Here is a 14,349-nt window from a genome sequence, read left to right on the forward strand (position 1 = left end):
TTTAAGAAATGAGACAGCACAGGCCATGAAAATTATGTTCGGTTGCAGCAAAGCGTTGCTGATGGTGGAGAAGGCAGGCAAGGTCAGGGTCACGTTTCAGGAGGTGGTGAATGCAGGCCAAGAGTCTCGTCTCAGTCCAGTGTCAGTGGGGCCCTGGGAGTGTTGGGAGCCGGGCACGAGGGTGGGGCGTGTGGACCTGCTGGTCCCGTGACAGTGGCCCCCGTGGAGAGACTGGCACCGAGGGGAGGGGCCTGGATGGAAGGGGAGGCGCCGCGTGCCCAGGCACAGAGAGGGCTGGGTCCCCGGGATGGCCTGTGCTGGAAGCAGGCTCTGCGTTCGCGGTCACGGCTGGCCGCCCTGGACCCCTGCCTCAGGCTCCGAGCTCCACGGGGCCATTTGGCCTTCAGCTGGGCCCGGGGGCCTGCTGGCCTCCAGACAGTACGACCAGGGTATCACACCACCTCCCACGGCTGCCACCCCAGCCCTACCGTCACGCGGCCCCGGGGCTCAGTGACCGCGCCCTGACCCTGGGCGCATGGTCGTGTGGTCGGGGCCAAGCAGCAGTGGGTACTGAGAGGCTCCAGGCAGAGCCTGCCCCAGGGACACCCCTGCCGTAGACCCCGGATTGCCAAAATCAGGAGAAAGCCCAGTTAACTGTGAACAAATGATCTAGTGTGAGTACATCCCGCGGTGCTTGGGACAGTCCGGCGCTGCTCCCGCCAGGTGGAGGCTGTGGCTGCGATGCCTGCCGACACTGGGCTGCCCCACCTGCCCCCCGGCTCTCCTGGCAGCTGGTGTCCCAGGTACGTCACGGGGGGAGCACTGCTCAGAGGCCCCTCCAGCTGGGGTGGGCTTGACGGGAGCCCAAGGCTTGAGCTGAGGGGCCAGGGTGCAGGGCTGAGGCGTGGCGGGGTGGGGGCAGGGTTCTGAGCTGAACTCCTCCCCCCCTTCCTCTGTCCTGGAGGGTCCAGGCAGGTCAGAGCGTGGGTTCACCTGGGTCCCAGCGCCCCCTGCAGGGTGGGCACCCCCCCCCCCCCCCCCGCCCGCAGGGCTCTTTTTAGGAAAAAAGAAAATTCAGGTGGAGGCCGGGTGCTCGGAGGATGCCAGCTGAGCGCTGTGTGTCATACCCACTGGGGGCAGGGGTGGCCCTGGCCTGCCCTGGCGTCACCTGGGCCGGGAGCGGAGCTGGGCCTGCAGGTTGGAGCCCAGAGCGCTGCGGGGCCCGGGCGCCAGCAGGCAGAGCAAGGGTGTGGCCGCCGTGCGGGCCACCAGCCTGTGCGTGATCTGCCCCCGTGCGCCACCGGGCCGGAGAGCCTGGGGCCAGCTCCAGAGCCGGGCCCACGCAGCCGGGCCCACGCAGCTGGGCTGCAGCTGAGGTGGGAGCTGGGCCTGGGCTTCCAGCCCTGCTGGGTCCACGGGCCCTGTGGGAGAAGCCACACTTCCCTTTGCTGGCAGGGCCTCCCCTCCCAAACCTTCCCGGAGGCCCGAGGCCGGGAGGGGAGGGGCGGAGCGGGGAGGGCCCAGTCCTGGTAGACATGGGGTCCCCTGGGGTCTCCCCCCACCCCTGGTGTGCACAGCAGTTCCCTGGCAGTGAAAGGGTGGACCGGGGAGGGCAGGAGGGCAGGCCCACGGGCCCAGGAGACCCGGGCTGCGGTCTGGGCAGCCGCTGGCCTCTCACGGCCTGTGTTCGCATCTGTGAACTGGAGACCGGTCATCCCGGCGAACCCGAAGCTGGCAGGTGCCCACCGGGGAGGGCGAGAGAGCAGGAGGGAGCCCGAGCGCCCCCCGCCCCCGCCGTCCCTGTAGCAGCCAGGCCACCTCCCTAGGGCCTGCCTGGGGCCTCCCACTGCCCAGCTGGCAGCTGACAGGACTGTTGTTCTGCAGGTTGATGCTGGGACCCAGGAGACTGTCCCACCCGCTGCCTCCCACCAGTGCGCTGGCCTCGCCACTGCGACATCCGCGTCCTGTCCCAATGAACTGCCCCCCTCAGTTCGCCACGGCGCGGGTCTCCATCTGTCGGGTCGGGGGCACCTTTCCGGCTCTGGGGCCCTGGAGATGGAGCCTGAGCCCTAACAGGGGGAGAGGCCGGGGCAGGGGTGTGTGAGTGTGTGAGGGTGAGTGTGTGGGTGTGAGTGTGCACGCGTGTCTGAGCGTGTGTGCCGGGTGGTGTGGGCACACGGGTGGGGTGGTCTGGGGCTGCCCCTCCCTCCAGCGCTGCCCCTCCCGAGGGGCTGCCCATTGCAGCCTTGCCCCCCCTGCAGGCCCCGGGCCTTCCTCCCTGGGGACCCAGCACCAGCCGTCCCAGGACCTGTGTCCCCCTCTGGAAGCAGTGCCTGGGGCACGGGGTGGGGGGGATGCAGCTCTGATGTCCCCGCTGCCCTGAGAGATGGAAGCTTCTCTGTCTCCTGGCTCCCAGCCGAGGGATGGGGTGTGGAGATGGGGTCAGGGCGTGGGGGAGGCACCCCTAATAGGAGGGGCCTGGCCCCTGTGGAAAGGAGGTGGCAAGCGGCAGCTTCTCTCACGGTGGGGAGTGGGTGCCAGGCGGGCAGGGGGCAGGCAGACCGAGGGCCCCAGGACCCAGCGCTGGGTCGGCCACACCCTCCCCCTGCAGAGCTCAGGGCCCCGCGGGGTGGGGGGTGGCCGCCCACAGGATGCCCAGGGTGGGGTGAGCTCGCCTGGGAGGTCCTTGACCTTCCAGAAAGGCTGCAGGATGCTGCGGGTGCTCAGGGGTCCCCTCCCCCACCCCTCCCCCCGCCCCCCCCTTTGTTCTGCCCCTCTGCCCCCCACTCCTTCCCCAGCCCCAGTCCTCAGCCCAAGAGGGTCTAAAGCCTCCAGCATCCAGACCCCTTTGTTCTGAAGCCTGCTTCAGGGTCTGTGATTCTGGGAAGCTCTGCATTTCTCAGCTCCTTCTCCTCCCGGGGCCTGAGAAACAACAGCCACTGAGGTGTGGGCGGCAGCGGGGACAGATGGGAGGGGACGGACCCCCCCCAGCCATAATGGCGGCTGGCCACCTCCTCAGCTCTGCGTAGTGGCCGCGGGCCCCAGGGGCATCGGGAGGAGGTGTCAGGAGCAAATTGAATTTTACACCTCCAGCTGCAGGTGTGAGGCGCTTGGTCGTGGGGGCGGCGGTGCGGCCGCGGCACCAGGGTCTGCGCCCACAGGCCGGCGGTTGCAGGCTGCGCCCAGGATGCCCCCAGCAGGGAAAGCCCTGGGTTTGGGGCTGGAGGGGCCAGGGCATCACTGGTCCAGACCCTCCCGCCCCGCTAGGAAATGCGAGTGGTGAATGGCACCAGCTGGGAGGCTGCACATTGAGGTCCCTGGGTGGGGGGTTGGCCCCAGTTTCCAGGTGAGGACAGGCTTGCTCGCGGGGAAGTGACAGGCTGGGGCTCCCTCTTGGCTGCGTGGCCTTGGAGAATGTGGGCGGAGGGCTGGCCACACTGCTGTGGGATGCACAGGGCTCAGGTCGCCCCTGCAGCTCGGTCAGCACTTCTGGGGGGCCGTGGGGGCAGCAGGTGTGCTGGGGTGAGGAGTTCAGGTGGGTGGCCCAGGAAGAGGGTGCTGACGCGGCTGCCACCAGCTGCCTGGGCTGGAGCCTCCCGCTCAGGAGCGAGGTGTCGGAGCGGCCTTCGGCCCCCACTGTCTGGAGCGGCAGGGACCATGTGGGCAGAGCCAGCCACAGCCAGGCCCCCCCAGGGGCAGGTCCGCCAGCAGGTGTGCAGCTGGCGTGGCTCCGCAGGGACCCGTGACCACAGCAGCGCCCCGATCCCGGAGCCGGCCTCCGAGGGGGCCTCGTGGGAGGGGTCCAGCAGCTCAGGCTGTGCACCGCCAACAGATCCGACTCCACAGGCCTTTCCACTGAGGTGCAACCCGGGCCGACAGGCAGACAGCCGGGGATGGAGCCAGAACACCTTCCCTGTCCCGCGGGGGGCGTGCCCACGGCCTGGCGTCTGCTGGGGGAGGGGCGCTGAGTAGGAAACTGGTCCCCTGCGGGGCCGTGGGGGGCTGGGGGGCACGGGGAGGGGCTCGGGAAGGAAGCCACTCAGCCGGTTCCTCCTACCTGGCTGCCCAAGGTAGTAGGAAGCATCCCCCGCCTGCCCAAGTCGAACAGGGACTGAACCTGCAGGTTGGCGGGTCCGGAGGGACGGGGCTGGATCACCCGAAGTGGGTGCTGGCCGTCGGGGACGCCCTCCCGGGGCTCCTCAAGGAGACGGCCCTCTGCTGGGAGGGTCAAGGTGACACGTTCCCTCTGTGTCAGCCCCAGCCGGCTGGAAGCTCCCCCTCAGTGCTGTGACTCCAGCCTAAGTCCCGAGGGCCTCGGGGTGCGGGGGGTCCTGCCTGAAGGGGGCTGCGGCGTCTCCACCGGCGGCCACACTACACTAGCCGCTCCGGGCTCGTCTGGGCTCCATCCGCCTCTGCCTTGCCCCTGGCGGTCAGGGCCGGTCACCTGGCCACGGATCACATGCCCCTGCCCCCGCCGGCCCTGGACAGGTGGCCATCTCAGGCCCCACTGCAGCAGAGCCAGGGCCGCAACCACCAGCGGGAACAGTCCCCCCGTGGGCACGAACACGGGCAGTGCCCCTGGAGAAGTTGTGCCGTGGTGGAGAGTGCAAGGGTGAGGGCGCCCCCTCCGTGTGCCCTGACGCGGGAGGAGGAGCTCCAGCGCACAACCATCCTGAGCGATGGCACTCGCCCTGACGCCCGGGGTGCCTGCCAGGCCTCCCTGTGCTCAAGGCTGGTGGCTTAGGTGATGGGGAGACCGGGGGATCCTGGGAGCATCAGGCATTACTTTGCTTTTTTGGCTTTGGAAAGGGTTTCTTGGTTGGAACCTAAAGAAGTTTCCAGAGTCTCGGGCACAGAAGTTGAAAAGGTCACTTGTCCTTACTAGCTTAGAAGACCTCCATCAGTCTCTTTCAACTGTTGGGGCATCTGTCCAGCACCCATCTATCCATCCATCTGCCCGTCTACTCACTCACCCAACCATCCCCCGTCCATCCATCCATCCATCCCACTCCCCCACCCACCTATCCGTACCCCATCTGTCCATGAGTCCCTCCCTCATCCATCCACCCCACTCCCCCATCTACCTATCCATATCCCATCTGTCCATGAGTCCTTCTACCATCCATCCATCCCACTACCCCACTCACCTCTCCATACCCCATATATCCATCCATCCATCCATCCATCCATCCATCCCATTCCCCCACCCACCTATCCATACCCCACCTGTCCATGAGTCCCTCCCTCATCCATCCATCCCATTCCCCCACTCACCTCTCCATCCATCCATCCATCCATCCATCCATCCACCCGACTCCCCCACTCAGCCATCCACCCATCCGTCCCACTCCCCCATCCACCTGTCCGTACCCCATCCATCCATGTGCCCCTGCACCATCCATCCGTCCACCCACCCACACGCCATCTGCTCATCCATCCATCCACTCATCCGTCCATTTGTCCTCTCGACAGCTGCATGTCCTCCCACCTGGGCCGCTCTCAAAACAGTCGACCAGGACCCCCGCCTACTCCTGGGGTGGTGGCAGATTCATACTTGGAAACAGGGAAGCCACAGCTCGTTGTGGGAGGCGCAGTGGCTGTGCCCGGGAGCAGAGGTGCCCCGGTGCAGATAGCCACGCGTCTCGGCTGGGGCCTGGGCGGGCGCCCGGAGGAGGTGACCCGCGAGCCGCTGGCAGGCGGGAACACGTGGCCCCAGCGGGCCGAGCCGCGGGCTCATCCTGGCAGCGCGAGGGGCCCAGAGCCAACTTTGGGCCTGGAGTTCTCAGCTCTCCCTTTAACCAAAGCCCTGCTCGCGTCCCCTGCGGGTTTCCAATTTAAATACCCAAATTGTTTACTCGCTGAAATCAATTGACAAGGGACCAGCTTGTATTTGCGATTCAATTGACTATGATACACTGTATTACAATTACAGCTCGAATGGATTTCTTTTTAATTTATTTTTCTCTTAACGTTCTCCTCCGTCAGTAATTCCGAGACTAATTGTCCTCGAGATCGTCCTCATCAACTGAAGAAGGGTAATGAATTGCTGTAGTTCACGGAGGCCGCAGCGCCGGAGCTGCCGCCTCGGGCTCTCCCTCCCTTCGTCCTCTCTTCCTTCCGGCCGCTGGGCCCTGTGGTCCCCAGGAAGCCTGCCCCCCCCAGGAGCCCACCGTCACCCCCCGCTGACCCTGACCCCACAGGCGGGGGGTAGGCCACTGGGGTGCAGGCGGGAGCGCGGCCCTGCCCGGTGGGCTCCGGAGCCCGGCTCCCGGCTATCCCTGAACAGAGCTCTTCTCTCTGGGCCTCAGTTTCTGCATCTGCAAGGTGGGCGCGAGGTCGTGGGGGCCTGCAGCGGTGGTATTCTGTGAGCAGGGCCGCACGGGGTGCTGGACCGGCCTTCTGTGCCCCTCCATGCGGTCATGCCCGGGAGCCCTTCCTGCCCTGGTGCACAGCCGCCTGCCAGAGGCTCCTGTGCTCATCGCCCTCCGCGGTCACCTCCCGCAGGACCGACCGCCCTGGGGTCCCGGCCTGGTCACACCACCGCGGGGCACAGGTGGGCATGACCGCTGGCCCTGCTTTCCAGATGAGACACAGACGGTCAGAGGGACCGGGCAGGGTGCAGGCTTGCCTAGTGCTGGCAGCCCCGAAGCCCTGGAGCTGAGGTTGGAACCCAGAGCGGGGTGGCTGTGCAGACGCCTCTCCAGGGGCGCCCCCGTGCCCCATCCCAGCACGTCCTGTGGGAGGGGTGGGGACCCCAGCACCCAGACAGCCTGGTGGTGACCCTGCAGGCCGGGCCGCCAGGGAACCACGGGCTATGACCCCACGGCCGCTCCCAGAAATGTGCAACAAAAACTGTTCTCTGGGTGTGTGCACGTGTGTCTCTGTGTGTCTCTGTGTGTCTCTGCACGTGTGTCTCTGTCTCTGTGTGCATGTGTGTGTCTGTGTGCACATGTGTCCATGTGTCTCTGTTCCCATGTGTCTGTGTGCATGTGTCTCTGTGTCCATGCGTGTCTCTGTGTGCACGTGTGTGCACATGTGTCCATGTGTCTCTGTTCCCATGTGTCTGTGTGCATGTGTCTCTGTGTCCATGCGTGTCTCTGTGTGCACGTGTGTGCACATGTGTGATGAGGGCCGTTCTCGAAGCCTTCAGGAGCGGCCTCCTGGTTCCATCCCGGCCCACGCCGAGAGACCTGGGCCAGTTTATGTCCCTATCGGGGCCTCAGTTTCTCATTTGCGATGTGGGGTGTGGAGGAGGGACATCCGTGTGGCCCTTTATGGATGACCAGATGTGGTCTGACCCTGACACACGTGTGAGGCAAGCGGCCGGTCCCCCTCCATCCCCCCTCCATCCCCCTGCAGTGACAGATGAGGAAACAAGCCCCAGGGGCAGGGGCTGAGCCGGTGGGGGGGTGTCTGATCTCCGTACCCTGTGCTGCCCCGACCCTGGCCCGTCCCGGGAGAGGAGCAGCTCCCCGGGGCTCCGAGCACATTTCTTTGGCAGCCCCAGGAATAGATGTGTCCATAAATTAGGTACCTGTGGAAGCACAGCCCGTAACTCCATCCTGCATTGCCTCTGCCTGAAAAATTCTTGCACGATGGGGATTTTTTTGCTATTTTGGGATATAGATCTTTGCAGCAGCCAAGATGCCATTATCGTTGTGTGTGCCAGGTCTGTGAAAAGGAGAATCAATAACGGGGGTGTGAGGAAGGGGAGGGGCCCGAGAGGGAGCTCCGTGCCGAGCCCGGCACTGGGAGGTCAGCCCCACGCGCTTCCAGAAGGATCTGGGGGAGGGGAGGGCGTCCACCTGCCTCCTCTGGCCTCACCGACGCCGGCGCCCCTGGGCTGGGCCGTGAGCTGAGCCCCTGGGCTGCAGCCGAGCATGGGGCAGGCCCTGGGCCCATCACTTCAGCTGCTCACCGGCACCCACGCGAGCCCGAGGACGCAGTGCCCACCCCTGTGCCCATCGCACCGGGCCTAATGGTTCCTCTCTGCGGGGAGGGAGTCTGGCCCCGGGCTCGCAGCCAGCTCGGCCCTTTCCTAGCTCTTCACCGGGGAAGTTTGTGTCTCAACCTCAGGCCCTCATCTGTCCCTGGAGTTCTGGGCAGACGGCGGGACGTGGTTTAGGAGCCGTCGGCCCTTAGCCGCCAGCGCGGCCCGTGTGCCCTCGTGCCTGGGGGCCTGGCCTTGGGGGCCCGTCCTAGCGAGGTCAGAGCAGCAGGGCAGGGACGCCAGGGGACCTGAGCCGCCCCGCGGCCCACCTGCCCTGCAGGTCCCCCTTGTAATCACACCTCAGGCCTGGCTGCTGCTGGCCCGTGCTGGGAGGGGCTCCCGCCGGCTGCGGTGCAACGAGATGCCAGGGAGCCCGAATTCAATTACGTGCCAGGTGTTATGTATGTGGTGCCCCACGAACGCATCGATCCCTCAGGGTGACAGACCGGTGATGAATCAGGCAATAGACCAGCTTGTAAATGAAATATATGAGATGGTGCAGGCAGCCTGGCTGGGTGCGGGCGGGAGGGGAGCGGGGCCCACGCCGCAGCCCGGGGGGGACTCCTCGCAGGCTGGGTGGCCGGGACATCAGCCCTTCACCCACCGCGGTCACTGCTGCTGGGCTGGCACCTGGGCCCAGGGGAGCGGGGAAAGTGCACCCACCCCCTGACGAGGGCTCCCTGTCCCCGGGCCTGGCCGAGGGCTGACCGGGGGGGGCCCTGCGAGGACCCTCACTCACACCCGGGAATCCGATGGCATCATCATCCCACCCTGCGGGGGGAGCCCGGCTCAGAGGTTAAGAGACTGCCCTGTGTCATGCAGAGAAGGCCCAGACGACAGTTTCAAAACCAGACAGACTGACTCGCCCCAGTGCTTGGTCTGAATGACGTTGGCTTGAACACACCTCAGACTAGGACAGGGACCCCGCACGGAGGGTCAGCGGGGACACATCCAGGAGCGGGGCTTGGTTTTGCTTCAGGGCCTCACGCAGGGGCGGCAAAGGCTGGAGGCGCCCTGGGTCGGGTTCGTGGCCGGGCCTGGGAGGTGAGGTGGGCACTGCTCCCAACACTTGGGTGGCTACAGGGGCTCAGGAGCTGTCTCCCCCCACCCACTGCTCCCCAGGCAAACTCGCTGAGGGCAGGGACCCTGCTGGAGATGTACAGAGCCAGCCAGTGCCCAGCACGCAGGGCACTCAGGGAGGGGCCAAGAGCACGAGTTGTGGTGTCGGGGAGGTTCTCCAACCCCGGGATCAGGACACGCGCGGGTGGGAAACAGTGGTCAGGGCTCAGCAGGTGACGGGGGTCGGGGCTCAGCAGGTGACCAGGATCAGGGCTCAGCAGGTGACTGGGGTCGGGGCTCAGCAGGTGATGGGGGTTGGGGCTCAGCAGGTGACCAGGATCAGGGCTCAGCAGGTGACCGGGGTCGGGGCTCAGCAGGTGATGGGGGTCAGGGCTCAGCAGGTGACTGGGGTCGGGGCTCAGAGCACATCGCCGAGACTGAGATGTCCAGGTCAGGTGAGAGGAAGTTGCCAGTGTCCTCAGGCCTTTTGCTCTCTTAGCCAAATATTTGACCCAGAAGCCTGAGAAATGCACAGAAAGTCCGGGACCCGCCCAGGCCCTCTGAGTCAAGGGCCCGGCACCCACCTGCCCTGCTGGGCGCCTCTGCCTCACGAGAGGCCCAGGCCCGCGGGTGATGAGTGCTCTCGGGTGGGGCCGCCGTATCCCGGCTGCGCCTCTCGGCGGAGCTCCCCCAGCTTCTCAGTAATCGTTACGGGGTTCAATTACTGTATCTTCAATTGATATGAGTGATCTCGATGGTTCTTAATGTTCCGTATTAAATCTCCCGTGTAAAATATCTTTAATGTTCACATAAAACACCCAGCCATTGCCGGGGACGCAGCCACGAGGCCTTGACAGGAGCCCGGGGCTGTGCGTGGGGGGAGGTGTCCCCGCCCCTGGGCCCCGTGTCAGCCGGGGCAGGAGTCCTCCCCAGATCCTGGGGTGGCAGAACTTGACGGTGAGAAGTCAGGTGGTAAGGAGACGTGGGGTTGAGTGTCGCGGCTGCTAATCAGTCTCGTGTCCCCGTAAGTGTCCCCGGCAGCACAGGCTTGCAGTAGCTCGTGGCCGCGGCCCCAGGTCCCAGCTCAGAAGCCCAGCCGGGGGGTCAGAGGCCAGCGTCCCCGGGTCGGCGGCGCCCCACTCTCCTGGCTTCTGGAGGCGCCTGCGTCCCTTGGCTCGTGGCCACATCTCACGCTGACCTCCTGCCGCCTCCCTGAAAGGACACCTGTGATTCCGTTGGGGCACACCCAGGGGACCCAGGGTCCTCGCCCCATCAGGGCAGCTGCCATCACGACAGCAGGTGGTGAGGACGAGCAGGGGGCCACGCAGGCGCAGCACTCCGTCACCCGGACGGCCCTGCAGGCGGGGAGTGCACCCTTGGGTCACTGCCTTCCCCTCGAGTCTGGGAGTCGGGCGCCCGGGGGTTCCCATCATGCTTCCCCCCACTGTGGGGTACGGGGCCCACGGCCAATGGTTAAGAGCAACCTCCCTCCTGAGATCCTGGGGCCCTTCGTGACCTCAGGGTGGCATCGAGGAGCTCACCCGGGCCTCCGGGCTGTGGCCTTGACCCGGCTCCCCACGTGCTGCCCTGTCACCGGGGCGTCCCCACAGCCCCTGCTGTCCCCCCGTGGCCACGCACACGCAGCGCTCCTTTGGCACACACGCCCCTCACGCCCGCTTCCTATAGGCAAACGCAGCTCTGACGTCTCCTCCTCCGGGGTGCCCCCCCGATTGCCTCCATCCTCCGAAGCTCCCCCCACCCGAGGACTCCCTGTGAGCTGCTGCCCTTGCCCATGGCCGGTCCCCCTGCTCGGAGCAGCTGTCCCACCTTTCCCAGGGGGGCTGCTCCCCGCGGGCGTGGGTGCTGCACAGCAGGGCGTCGAGCCCGTGCGACCACGTTATCTCACGCGTGATCGATGCTCCCTGTCACTCTCCTGTCTTCTTGCCACACTCGCAGGGTTTATGGCATCAGGAGGGAGAGGGAGAGGGAGAGGGAGAGAGCTGTGCACACCCACGGAGCCGTTGTTCTGACCACGTTACCAATAACAGGGTGGCTGGGTCCTGTGTAAGATAAGGCTCCAGGGAGCAGCCAGGGGACGGGGCGGACACGCGGAAGGGGGCGTCCGGGCTCCTCCAGAACTGCTCTGGGGGCCCCTCGTGCTCTGGGAAATGGGGGCTCAGCAGCTGCCCGTGGGTAAACGGCCCCGTCCCCAGCAGCCTGGCCTCTCCGTCCTCCATCCCCGAGGACAGGCCTGTCGCCTGCATCACTGGAGCCGTGGGGGGGTGGGGGGGCTGCAGCCACTCACGGGGCAGGAGCTGGGGGGTGAGGGCCAGTGGGGTAGGGGCCGCAGCCCCTCTATGTGAAGGTCATGACACGTGTCCGGGCCACGTGGCTGCTGGGAGAGGACCTGCACCCCCCCGCCCCCGGGCCGGGCACGTGCTTCCTGCAGGCCGCGGGGGGCCTCTGGCCTCGCGGGGAGGGGAGCGTGGCTCGTTCCCTGCCTCAGCCGGCGCATCCACCGCGGCTCTGGTCGGGTCCCGGGGGCAGAGGCAGAAGCAAACCAATGGGGCGTCACGGGCCTCAGAACGTTCCGGGCTAAGCGTCCATAAACCAGGAATAATCGATCTTCTCCAGGCTGCAAGTCACCCAGCAGAACACGACCACATTTACGGCTTCTCTGCCTGATAACCCGCTGTCCTGGGGTCAGCCGGGGGGACCCGGGCATTTCCGAACCCGCAGAGTCGGGGGGGGGCGCCCCGAGGCCCGGGGAGGCCGAGGCAGGTCTGCCCCGCTGGCGTCTATGGGGTGGCGCTGGCCTGTTGGGGTCTTGGGCTTGCAGAGGGCGTGCACCCCTGTCACCGACAGTGCGGCGGACCCCACTGGGTCACAGCGTCCCCAAAAAAGCCAGAACAAGAGAATGGTTGACAGAGGGCGATTTTCCCGCTTCCCGACCCGCAGGCGGCTCCTGCGGCGGTGGCTGTGGGCTGTGGTTCCGTGGAGACCAGTGAGGGCATCTTCGGGGTGTGCAGACGGCGAGCCGGCCCCCGCTGGAGCCCCGACCCCGCAGGGCTGCCCCCGGTGCCCCCGCTTCCACTCGCGGATCCATTCTTGGGGGGACGCATGCGGCTTGGACTTCTCCACCCACAGCCTCTGGCACTGAGCCCCGTTCCTCGGTCTGGGGGGGGGCCCCTGCCAGCTGGGTTGGGTCCCGCCTGGACAGCACTTGCCGCCGGGAGGGGCGGGGGCTCCGATCGCGGTCGTTCCCGTCCTTAGCGGCCCGCTGCCCTGCACACCCACACCTGCGACGCGCCCGACCCCACAGTCTCTTCTTATGAGGACGCCAGGCAGAGGGGATGAGGCCCCACAGCCCACACCCCTGTGAGGCCTGCCTCCAGGTGCAGCCACCTTCTGATCTCCTGGGGGTGACGAGGTCGACGTCTGCATGTGGGGGGACCCAGCTAAGCCCCATAGGCTGCTTCTGCGCTTGAACAACCCCCGCCACGTCCTCCCAGGGGATCGGCCCGCAGCTCCCCTGGGGTACCCCTGAGGACGGGCAGCTCACCACCTGGCACGTTCCCGGGGAGCAGATTGGGGCTGTACCTGGGGCAGGTAGCAGAGCCGTGACCTGGGCACAGCCCTGTCGCCTCCGTGCACCCGGGTCTCCTCGTTGGTGTCACAGACTCTGCCGGGAGTTCCGTATTCTCAGCCCCGAGCCACACGTGCACCTACCAGTGGGCATCCCTGCCACCCCTGCAACCCCGGGTGCCACGTGGTAGCCTCACGGCACAGGCACAGGCTGTCGTTCTTGTTCCTCCTGCAGACGCCCAGCTGGAGCTGAGGGGCCCGACCCCTTGCTTCGGGCAGGAGCTGTGGGTCCATCATTAAGTCACTCAACAAACCTCCACGGCCTCTCCCTGAGGCAGGCCCTTTCCGGGGTTGGGATCTCCCGGGGAATCAGACACGACCCCCAGGAAGGCTCTAAGAGGGGGGCGGCCTTCAGAGCAGGATTGGGGCCGGGGTGGGGCAAGGACCTCCCAAGGCTAGGGGGCTCCAGGGGGACAAGCCGAGCACAGGCCTACATTGGGCTCCCTCTGCTCCTTCAGAGCCCAGCTGTCCCCAGCCTGTGGCCGGGCGGCGAGGTCAGCAGGACCCGGGGCGCGTGGGGGGCTGATCCCCCTCCCCCCCGGCCAGTCGGCGCCTGCAGAAGGGAGGCGGCCCCCCCGGGACAACGGGCCATCTGTCCACCCCACACTCGCTCCTGAGAGGCGTCCTTGGGCTCCCCTCCCCTCGCCGGCCGGGGGGCCCGGGGCTCTGGCTTCCCTCCGGGCTGACTTCCCGGCCCTGACCCCTGACACGGGGGGCGGCCCAAAGGGACAGGTTGGCAGTGCAGCAAAGCCCTGGAAATGTAGTTAAACAAATCCTTGCAGAAAGCAGACGCCTCCCACGCCGCTCCCTCCCTCTGGCCTTCTCTAAATAGACCAAAACATGGTAATTTTATGAACAAATCAAGCCATGCATTATACATTTTTATGTTCTTAAGCTAACAAAGTGACTTTGAATCTATAAAAAGCACCAAAAATAAGTATTCCATTTATTTTTGCCTCCTGAATGGCCTCATGCATCGCCTTCCTCCTCGCAGCCCCGGTGGGCCCAGTCCTGCCCTCGCCCGACGGGCCCCGGGCCGGCCCTGCCAGGTGACCCCGCGGCCCCTGGGGACAGTCCTGGTGGGAGAGTCCCCAGCCTCGTCCTGAGGCCACGGAGACCGGGCCACCCTCCGGCCTCCGTCCCTGCCTCCCCACGTGGGTCTTCCCAGTCCCCCCACCCCGACGTGCACACGTCCGCGCCTCTGCCCAGCGGGCTCCTCACTTGCCCCCGCACCAGCTGGTGAACTCCTGCTCGGCCGTCAGGATCCAGCTCGAGGGCCCGTCCCCCGTGAACGCTGCGGCCGGCGCACCGACACCTTCCGTCGTCCACTCCCAAAGCCAAAAGGGCGCCTGGGCTGTCTGAGTGGGACCCCTCAGGGCTGGGACAAGGTGCAGAGGGATGGGGGGGGTGGGGCGGGCGGGGTGGGAGTCGGCACGGGCAGCTCAGTGACCCAGTGAGGCCCCGCGTCCTGCTGATGGGTTTTGCCCCCAGGAGCGGGTACTGTGGCCTGGAGCCCCACGCAGCCCCCACGCTGACCTGCAGCCCTGCCCTGGTCCTCCGGTCCTCTGGGCTGCCCTGGAGGAGGGCGCCCCCCAAAGGCCAGCTGCCCCCCCACCCCGCCGAGTGTGTGGCCGTGGGCCTCGGGTGCACACGGG

At 66.5% G+C, this 14,349-nt stretch overlaps 1 protein-coding gene across 1 annotated transcript in view; it reads left to right on the forward strand.

The window, feature by feature from the left end:
• The window catches only part of TSNARE1 (t-SNARE domain containing 1), a 145,756-nt gene extending 143,005 nt beyond the window's left edge, over positions 1–2,751 (forward strand). The window contains exon 15 of the mRNA XM_041769298.1: positions 1,885–2,751. The gene's annotated coding sequence lies outside the window, so the exon portion shown is untranslated. The remainder of the gene's footprint in view (positions 1–1,884) is intronic.
• The last annotated feature ends 11,598 nt before the right edge of the window (positions 2,752–14,349 follow it).

This window comes from Vulpes lagopus, chromosome 9, assembly GCF_018345385.1.
Source record: "Vulpes lagopus strain Blue_001 chromosome 9, ASM1834538v1, whole genome shotgun sequence".
Taxonomy (NCBI): Eukaryota; Metazoa; Chordata; class Mammalia; order Carnivora; family Canidae; genus Vulpes; species Vulpes lagopus.